General features: G+C 34.9%; 1 pseudogene; it reads left to right on the plus strand.

Moving 5' to 3' along the window:
• The first annotated feature begins 6,352 nt into the window (after positions 1 to 6,352).
• Positions 6,353 to 7,900, plus strand: LOC106619037 (membrane metallo-endopeptidase-like 1; annotated as a pseudogene).
• Positions 7,901 to 10,888: the final 2,988 nt, after the last annotated feature.

The following is a 10,888-nucleotide window of genomic DNA, read 5'->3' on the forward strand; positions in this document are numbered from 1 at the left end:
TGTTCCTTAACTTTCTCCATCTTTTGTTTTTATATATATTTTGTTGAAATAATAGAAAATAACGAACGGAATTCGATACGACTGAAATTTTGGCAATACATACATATTTAATGTGTTAAAGTGGGTAACCAGCATCAAGTGTGTGGTCCTTTTGATTTACCCCGCCGCAATACACTTACGATTTTCTCTAAGTACTGCACTGCTGCGGCTTTCCGGTGGATTTCAGGCCAAGCGTGTTCGGCTCTTTAATAAAATATTCATTGACTTTTAACAAAAGAACTATTAACCGACGACTACTTGCACATGTGTAAATACTTTCTTTTGTGTGTGGGCAGTTAGTTTGTATCTATGCTATGTACATACATAGGTACACATGAGGTTAGACATATACATAGCTATGATGTGAGCACTTCAGTGGTGTCCAGCAGAAGCAGTTGGCGGTTGGTCAGGACAGCAATTTTTTTGCGAAAAGATAAACGGTGCGAACGAGTAATTGAGAATCACAATGCTGGAAAATCACACAAACCATATAAGTGAGTGACATAGATATGTACGTATATAGTTTCATTGGAAATACGTAGTAACCGTAGCGTGTTTATGTACATATTGTCACACTTGGTCACACATGAGCGGCTAAGAGCAATGGAGAGCCTGTGAAGATGTGGACACTATTGAAATGCTGTTACTATAAATAGTGAGCGTTATCACATGATGTTGACCGACTTCCCCGGAATTAAATGAAATTGGCGCAGACGATCTTTATTTTCAACAAGACGGAGCGCCGCCGGAGTATGGTAATTCAAATGTTTACGCCAATCAACCAGCAATGCTCGAGGACGAAATTAGGAACCATGGTAGCCATTTTGTGGACATTTTGTGCAAATCATAAATTATCTGCATAACAAAAATAAAACATAACCCCTTTTGACCAAATTTAAGTGTTTTATTTCAGTTTAACATCACATCGCTTTTGTTGGTATACCCTTAGTGTATAATGTGGTATACCCGTAATATATCGTCAGAAATTTATTTATTGGACTTCATTGCCGGATCCAGGTTTACAATGTAAAAGAAAACTATGAGTCTTTCATGCCATAAAAATCAATAATTTAAAAACTATGCTGAAGCCTCTGAACAACTTTTACTACACAGAAATTATCGAGAGAAGATAGAGCTATACAAAGTAGTCTTATCTAGAAACGAAAATTTACGGATATCACTTTAGCAAGGATGATATCCATCTAGAAAGCACTAATCACTGCTGGCTTAAGGGCGCATTCTGGTTTTCCTGGACCTGATTAAACAAAAAACAAGAAATATTTTTACCATACATTTTTTTATATGTTTTTTATTGATATTTAAAGAGTATCAAATCAGTTATAATACTAAAAAAAGAAAAAAAAATTTCAAAAACTTCCAGGCCAGAATATTAGGACTCCCAAAAATTATTGAGTGATCCTTAAAGATTTTTTCACAAAATGGCGGCTGTTTAAAAAATATGTTTCGTTACTTCCCTTTAAAGCTCGCTCCGCGCTGCCAGTCGATTTGGTCGACGCATCACAAAATGAGCTGTAACTCCGAAAATAATTGAAATTTCGAAAAATCTTTTTAGGGGCATATTTTTAAAGAGTTATGCTACAATATATGCAAAAAAATCGATATTTTTAAATTTCAAACCATAAAATCCCCTGACTAACTAATTTGTGAGAGCAAATAAACTATATTAATACTCCGTCACGTTCTTTTCGAATGAAAACCCACTTAATTTTATCGAAAATTTTCGACCTAAAATAACACAATGAGAAAAACGGCAAGATATAGAGTGGCTACTACTACTACTTTTTCAGATTTTGTAGACATTTTCAAAGTAACGAACAAAACGTTTCAGGCTACGATTTAGTTTTGCAAGGGTATATATAAATTCTCGAAATTAATATACAAGCGCGGCTTTGACATTTATTCCCAAGGAACGTCGGAAGTTGTTAGAACAATTTATTCTAGAGTTTTGAGTCTAACTATATAAAATTTTTTCCTTAATTCCTAAAATATGCATGCTTAGACTGTAAGGTATGAGAGAATTTATTCCACAAATTTTAAACCAGCACCGAGGAGATAATAGATTTTGTAAGCAGTATTTTCCTAATCCCAAGAACTGGGATGGAATGTCAATGTGTGTTATTAGTAAATTCCATTATCAGAAACAACTCTTTGAGTAAAGGCAGAAACTGCCTTCAAATTCGGATCCACTGATCCCGTTTGATAACTGTGGCATGTATCTTTAAAGGGAAGAAAATTTAAAAAAATGCCGACCCTCTTGACAAAACAAAGTCCTCCTCTTAACAAAGCACATTTCATTTGTTTTCAAAGGTGTGCGTCATGTATTTGAAAGTTCACACATACACACACATACCATTGGATTGTGAATCGCGCCTGCAACCAAGCGAGAAAACGTTTAAACGAACAATACAGAACGTATGTAGACGAGCAGAATCTACTCAAGTGTTGGATAAACGTGTAAATGGATGCGACATCGAAGACGAATGGAATGCAATTCATTTTCGAGTGGTTTTTAACGAAAACACCAACCGATGTACGCACAACGCCTGACTGGTTGCGGACAACACCGTGACACCACGTCGAGTGTGGCCATAGCTAGTGAGCTGCGCGGGGAGGGAGATGGACACAATACATATAAACCGGTAATGGAATTGGTGGTGGGCGATGCTTACGTTCTGTATAATGGAATTGGTGGCGGGCGATATTGGCATCTCTGTTGAGAATAGTTAAACGATTGCATACAAATTCACCTTTAAGCGGGGCAGGTATTTATCAGACCATAGCTCGACAAAAGGCGAATTGGCCGGTGCTTTTCATTAAAATTATCACTTTTACTATGATGCCATGCTCGAACGGTGGGTGATACCATGTGATATCGAGTTAAATTGCTGACAAATGTGTGTAATGGTTAAGTACTTATCCTCTTTGTTTTTGTATATGTAGTAAGCAATTAAATATGTATGCAGTAGGCAGTTGGTTGCATAAGTTAACAGGAATGTAATTTAATTTCTTTTATTGCATGCGAGTGAAATATGTTACAATATCTATCAATAACTATGGACTATAAACAATGGTTTTAATCAAATTTCTTTAATTATCCAGACTTGAAATGATCGCGAAAAATCAAATCCGTTGTAATTATAAGGCGATTATTTAACTTCAATTCCTAATTCCTACTATAAGAGCGCCCAATCACGTCACCCTGAGAGCAATGAATTCAAATTTGGTTTAACTGTCTAATTTGTTAATGCGGACGGCATGTCTAATTTACTCCACTTTCCGAACGCTTCGTTACTATAGCGCATTAGACAAGCATTTTTTTTCACAATACTACCTATCGATTTGTATTTTTATGACCTTAAAGTGCTCTTTCAGCCAAGAAAAATTTTAGTTTTTCCAAAATTCTAGACTGACCCAACCTGGTATGGATAAGATCAGAACCAAACCACTTTCAAGATAATTCGTTTGCCTGCAGACTTCCCATACTATATATCCCTCACTTCTCCCTCGGCTCGGCGGGCAACTGCGCTCTGGCTACTCTTAAGACTGCAGTAAATTGCCAAGAGCAATTACATTATTTAGCAACTCAAAATTTCGTCTTCAAACTACCATAATCGACAACTCTTGCGGTGTGAAATGTAAGTTTGATTGTTAAGATGATTATTGTTGCTTTGTCCAACAACAAACTTACCAATTACTTAGTATATGAGCTGCATGGTTTGTGCATATTTTAACTAGAAAACTGCGTTGCTATTTCAAATAATTCACTGGCCGCACTCCATGAACTGCCTCCTCAACAAACGCTTAACTTTTGTATTACATTTATCTCGAATTCTGTAAATTTGCAAATTATCAACATAAGTAATGATATATTTGGATATATGACGGTTGCAGCGCATCAATTCTCAAACATATTGTACAATACACGCACAAATACATTATTTATATATACATATGTGTGAGTGCACATACAAATTGTAATGATTAGTACAGATTAACTGTGTCGAGTGCTAGGATGTAGTATCATTTGAGGTTTCTCCAAGTATAATTTTATTATAGCTTTTTGATATACTAAAAGCTTTGCGTGATTGATTGATCGATTCATTTGCGAAATATTGCGCATTACACCGAAATATTCAGATGTGTAAGTGGGTATTTTATTATATAGGAGTAATGCGAGCTGCAAGGCTAGGAAATGTGCATATTTAATATAGATACTTATCTCTACGTAATACACTCGTATATATTATGTTATAGAAATATTCATAAGTGCTTATCCACGCAGGTGTGTCGCTTCAAGGTATATTGATAATACATACTCGTATGGATTTATGTAATATATGTAACGTTGCAGATGAAATGAATGGAAATAATTTTCTATTTTCTATAAATATTACCGTTAAGTCTATAATTCATGCTTCTTTAATGAAGTGTACACTTAAGTATGTATCTCTTTCATTATTTTGTATTATTGAACTGGAAGAGATCAAACCCGAAAGCGTTTTTATGATAGTCAATATTTAAGTATATATGTGGTCAGATTAATAGGCAAATGAGAAATTGTGAATATTTAATGATTTTGAACACATGGAAAAAATATATAAATGCACATTATATAAAAATATATAATTGTATATGTGGATTTAACAGAATGTTGTGAAAGTGAAACTTCTCTGCTTTTGAATACCATAAGAAATATTCGAGCATTAAAGATATTTTGAAAATATGTTTTTAATACTCTTGTAACATGTTGCTATAGAGTATAATAGTTTTGTTCACCTAACGGTTGTTTGTATCACCTAAAAATAATCGAGCTAGATATAGGGTTATAGTGGAAATCTGGTTGGGCGCCTGTCCGTCTGTCTGTCTGTCCGTGCCAGCTGTAACTTGAGTAAAAATTGGGATATCATAATGGAATTTTTGTACACTTATTCCTTGGTAAAAAAGGTGGGATGAGTAGAAGGATGTTATGGAATCACTGTCACAAAATCATATAACTAAACACTAAATTAAGCTATAAAACAGTAATTTTGTACAGGAGATTGCAATAGAACTTAACAACTGTGTATTAAAAATTAAAAAAAAAACAATGAGCATGAACCCGCGCGGCCAGGCCCGCTTTTTAAAAAATTTTAAACGGCAGATGCACCAACCTATTGTTCGTTATACCAAATAACAGTCTTGTATCTTATTTTGGAGCTTAGTTATCGCAAATTATAAGTTTTCTATTAATGGCGTTTTGTGGGCGTGGCAGTGGTCCGATTACACCCATCTATAATACCCATTTTCTTATGATGCCAAGAAACATGTGTACCAAGTTTTATCAAGATATCTCAACTCTTACTCAAGTTACAGCTTACACAGAGAGACAAATGAACGGATCAGCCGGATTCCAATTCGTCTCTTCAGCCTGATCATTTATATATACATAACCCTATACAAACTACCGTAAGGTGAACAAAACTATTATACTCTGTAGCAACATGCTGCCTCCTAATAAGTTAAATGTATATACTTATCTCCTAAACCGTTCGTGCTATATGACCAAAATTTGCACAGAATAAATATTTTTGACTCTTCCTTTCACAGGAAATGGTGAAAATGGATGAGATCGGATGATAATCCTGTCCATTCCCCATATAACAGTTTTGTTTAAAACTACTAAAAGTGCAATAAATCAATAACTAAATGCGTTAGAGACATTAAATTCAACATCCGAGATGGTCCAAAGAAGTTTTATAGGAGCCGATATAAAAACTGGACGGTGGGCGTAGCATCGCCCACTTTTGGTGAAGTCACATATCTCCGGAACTACTTAACCAATTTCAACCAAACTTGGTACATAGGATTATTCCAATATTAAATTGCGAAAATGGGTGAAATCGGACTACAACCACGCTTACTTCCCTTATAGCACAATTTTAAATTCTCTATGATTCTTACGCTCTCAAGTATATCGGGACTAAACTTTGCACAAATAGTGCTTTTTAGGTATATCAACTCAAGTCAAGCCCCCCCTGCCTGTTGCTAACTTTTTACCGGTAATAGTGGTCAATCTGTAAGATATATTATTGAAATTCGTAGAGAGTATCTTTATGATAATAGTTGGATTGTATGTGAAAAATTTATTGAATCGGGTCAATATTTTCCTTAGGCACCATAAGCATAATCGAAATATTTTAACTTCCGGTTCAATTCATACCCCATATATCGCCAAATATGTGAGCTATCTTAATCAAATTAAGTGGATGGATTTTTGTTAAAATCCTGTGATTTGAATCGTGTTAAGAAAAATTTCTCGAATCAATCGAAATTCGAAATCGATAAAATGCGACTAGCAAAGACCAATTCAATATTAATGATTATGGATACCAAAATTGATCCATGCGATGACTTCTACAAATTTGCGTACGGAAATTGGAACCGCATCTACCCTGCTACTACAATCGATCACTTGACAACTGGTCTGTTTGAAGAGTTTAACCAATTACTCGACCGCAAAGATTAAAAAATTTTAACAAATGATCCAAATTTCAATTACACCGACATCGACCATAAAGTAAAGGACTTCTTTGGGTCCTGTGTGAATTTAGTTCAGAAAAAAGAACCCCTTAAACAAGACTTAATTCGGACTATCGCCCAGTTTGGTGAAATGCCTGCGCTCAGCGGGGCTAAATGGAGTGCGGATAAATTCGGCTGGGTGGAGACAGTTGCGAAAATTGTTCACAAATATGACAAGAACATCATCATAGGCATGGATATAATGGCTGATTTTAAAGACAATAGCGTCAATAAAATTTACATTGGTCGGGGGGAACTGCCCTTAGAAAGTCGTGTTATGTATTTGGATAATTCAACAGCTGTGTATAGAGATAGTTACAGAAGCGAAATTCGCAAAGAGCTTGAAAATTTTTTGGGAATGGATACACATTTGGCTACGAAGACTGCAAATGAAATTGTGGATTTCGAGTTGAATTTAGCACAAGGTTTAATTGACGACACACTCGGTCCGAATCTAGATGAGTTATTCAAACTCACAATAATAGTTCACAGAAATAGTTCTAGACAAAGTGTATGAGTTTGCTGAATCATATCAGAAAAACTTGTTGAAAATTATTCCCTTGACACCAAAAGCAACACTAGCTAATTATATTTTCTATACATTTCTCACCGATTATATGCTAGATATCGATAATTTAACAAAGAGGCAGCAAAAGAAAGCCTGCATTGAGAAGACCAAGTCATATTTTGCTAAGAATGTGGATAATATGGTCTATCGTAGATATAGTACCGATAAACCTAAACGTGATGTCGAGTATATGTTCTATAAGCTAAAGCAAACATTCAAAAATAAGTTACTTTCAGATGACCTCAACTGGATATCAGAACCGACCCGTCATTATGCACTTGAAAAACTCGATGCCCTTCGAATGGAAATCAATTCATACTCAGATCATGATTTTACCGAAGAATTTGGTTCATTGGTTACCAATAAAGACGATTATCTAGCAAATGTGTTTGCTTTATTAGAGTTAAATACTATAAGATTTATCGCAAAATTACACGAAGAGCCAAGACCCATAGAAGCTGGCGAAATACTATCCTACACGCTTACTAATATCCTCATTGAAAATGTCATCAAAGTACCGGTATCGATTTTGCAGCTATTCTACATTATGTGTTTGAATACTACCCAACAGCACTAAAATTCGGTACTTTAGGCGCAATGACAGGGCACGACATTATGCATACGTTCTACGACGCCGGACACCGCTTCGACAAGGATGGCAATAGTCGCGACTGGTGGAACGAGAGATCCACGTATATTGTAAACTCGCTTTAAAAATAACAAAAATAACATTGGAAGCTTAACACACAAATTCGTTTGCAAAATATAATAGAATCACAAATTTAAAATGATATACAAAAAGCTACGTTCGGGTGTAACCAAACATTTTATACTCTTGCAACTTGCAAGGGCCAAAGCCGGGGAAATACCTTCAGGTGTTGGTAATATTACAATAAGTAGCACAAGTTATCAACTTCATTGTTCGACGGAATCATGAATGGATTACAATCAAATTTGGTATCATATTAAAATTATTATTAAATCATTGGGTGCATAGAAATGTAAGGCCTGGTTACATTAATTTATTTTCAATTTTATAAATATATAAATATAAACATATATGTATATGGAGTGAAGTCAGCCGGGAGCTTCAAAATTGTGAATATCAGTTATAGGGAGGCTTAGACAGGTTTTCGCCCAATTTTATCCATTTAGGCACAAAGATACACTGTTATTAGAAAACACGGCCAATATATGTGGTATACAGTCTATTGGAAGTTCGCAAATCTTTATATTAGGTATATGGAGTCTAAGGTAAGTATTAACCCGATTAAACCCATTTTTGATACAAGGATATTTTATTATCAAACAAGCATTTTCCCCGAATTTCAATAATATATCTTACAGATTGACCGAGGTTTTCGGGAATGCACAGGCGTCCGCATATTCGGTATGTGGGGGCTTGAAGAGTTAGGCATCGATTTTGACAAATTTTAGACCTCTATAAAGCCCTCATGTATCATCCTAAATGTAGAATTAAATGTCCTTAGCGCATGTAGTTTTTAACAAAGCCGTTATATGGGGAGAGAGCGGGGTTATAAAACGATTTTATCCATTTTCGACTACTACTACGTTCTTCCACTACGAACTCGTACCCACTTTTTTGCCAGGGAACACATGTACAAAGTTTCATTAAGATATCTTAGTTTTATTCTTATCGCTTGCACAGACGGACGGACTCTATATCTTACTCGATTATTTTTAGGTGATACAAACACTGTAGCAACATGTTGCAAGAGTATAAAAAAAGAGAGTAATGTTTAGTGAACCTTCGACCGCCTAGTCAAAAGCAGCGTTTTTATAAATCTTATCTCTTACATGTTTTGGTGATAACATGATATAAGTGTCGACGAGATATTCATCGTCAAACATCAATGCCTATCAACAATATAAAAAGATAAAAAATAGACCATTTTCGTAGAGCTGTGAATTTTATACATGATTATGAGCTTTGCAATTTCAAATAATTTGTTTTCACTGAGTTATAAAATATAAAAGAAAACAAAAAGTTTACTCTAAAATAGTCAAACTTCAACTGTTAATATCTTTTAAACGGTTAGGTCTACAAGAAAATCGTAAAAAAACCCTTTTTGAAGACCATTCAATTTCCTACAAAATCCACTATTCAGGTTATTGGAAGCGAGATATGAATTTTTTTATCTGATATTAAGAAAACAATAGAAAACTGTTATGCGGAGGACCTTCCAGTTATAATTAAAAGCTCATACTTAGAGATACTTCCTTAGAGGTGTCTTTCAGCCGATTTTTCAGAGTACCAAGCAATAAAAAAAAAACTTTTTTGACTCAGCCTAATGCAAATGATATGCTTCCACGAATTCAACGTAGTCATTTCATTTGAAACCAAACTCAAAGTATTTCCAACATAACTGCACCAACAACCGAAATTATTCAACAACAAGTGCACACACACAAATACAACGGTGAGAATTTGTGCAGAACAAATATGCGCTTGGAAGCATTGCATTGCTGCTTAGAAAATGTAATATATCTGTGTAAATAATTACACGCATATATATTCACATTTATGAAATGCAACATGGAAGCATATTATTAACATTCGGCATAAAATTATTCCACTGCGGGTATAAATTTAATGGGAAGCCCGACTAGTTATGGCTAAGGGGCAGCATGCACATATTACTGAAATAATTGCTAATTTAAAGTTTAAATTAATTTGAATTCCGTTTTATTTTTTTTTTATTGTTAAAAAAATATGAGGAATTTAGATTTAAAGAGAAACTAAAGCAGCTTAAATATTAATAAATATTTTGGAGATTTATTAAAAGTATATCGCTGAAAATGCTAATAACCAGCGTGCGGAAATGTATGTTACCCATTTTTCGATTTCTAGAGTAAAAAAATATATAACCCTTTTCATATTTATTTTGCATAATTTTTGGCTCAATAGCGTATGAGCTCTATAAAAGCAAGTAAAAAATGCCTCGGCGATGAAATTATTCGTAATTTCACGTCTGCTGACTACTATTGTGGTAGATTTTCAGCGCTACGTATACTGGAATAACCGTCATGAAATTCAGCTAAAAAGGCCTTAAATACAAACGATGACAATTCGAGAATGAGAACGAGAGAAAGATACAATGTTTTACAAGTTCATTCACTGTACAACCAGAAGAACAGGCAACGCCACTAACAGAGATGTATCATTAACTGAGTGGTGGTGAAAGGTTATATCTGGTTCAAGAGTATCCCAAAGCTAAGTGCAGGGTATATTAAGTTTGTCACAAATTCCATTACACCCAGAAGGGGCTGGCGAGCTGAGTCGATTTTGCCATGCCCGTCCGTTTGTCTGCTTATCTCTCTGTGTATACGCGAACAAGCCTCCCAGTTTTTGAGATATCGTTCTGAAATTTTGCACACGTCCTCATTAATACTTATCACAAAACTCGAATTCCCTAGTGAACATTTCACAGCATTTGATCACGCTCACATAAAATTTGAGGTGAGGTTGATAAAACTGCTGTAATATTCCACCACAAAAGCATACGCGTCTCCTTCTCCTAAGATCGGGGGTCATCGATTAATTTTAAAATGTAATTAAAAATCAGTTAGCAATTCATTTGTATTCCTACAATTGTTTTGTATTCGAAATTAAAAAGATAATGATAATGGAAAATGACACGACCAGCGAACCTAAGGCGGAAAACTGCTTTCGTGTCACAT

This window comes from Bactrocera oleae, chromosome 2 (genome assembly GCF_042242935.1).
Source record: "Bactrocera oleae isolate idBacOlea1 chromosome 2, idBacOlea1, whole genome shotgun sequence".
In the NCBI taxonomy this organism is placed as follows: domain Eukaryota; kingdom Metazoa; phylum Arthropoda; class Insecta; order Diptera; family Tephritidae; genus Bactrocera; species Bactrocera oleae.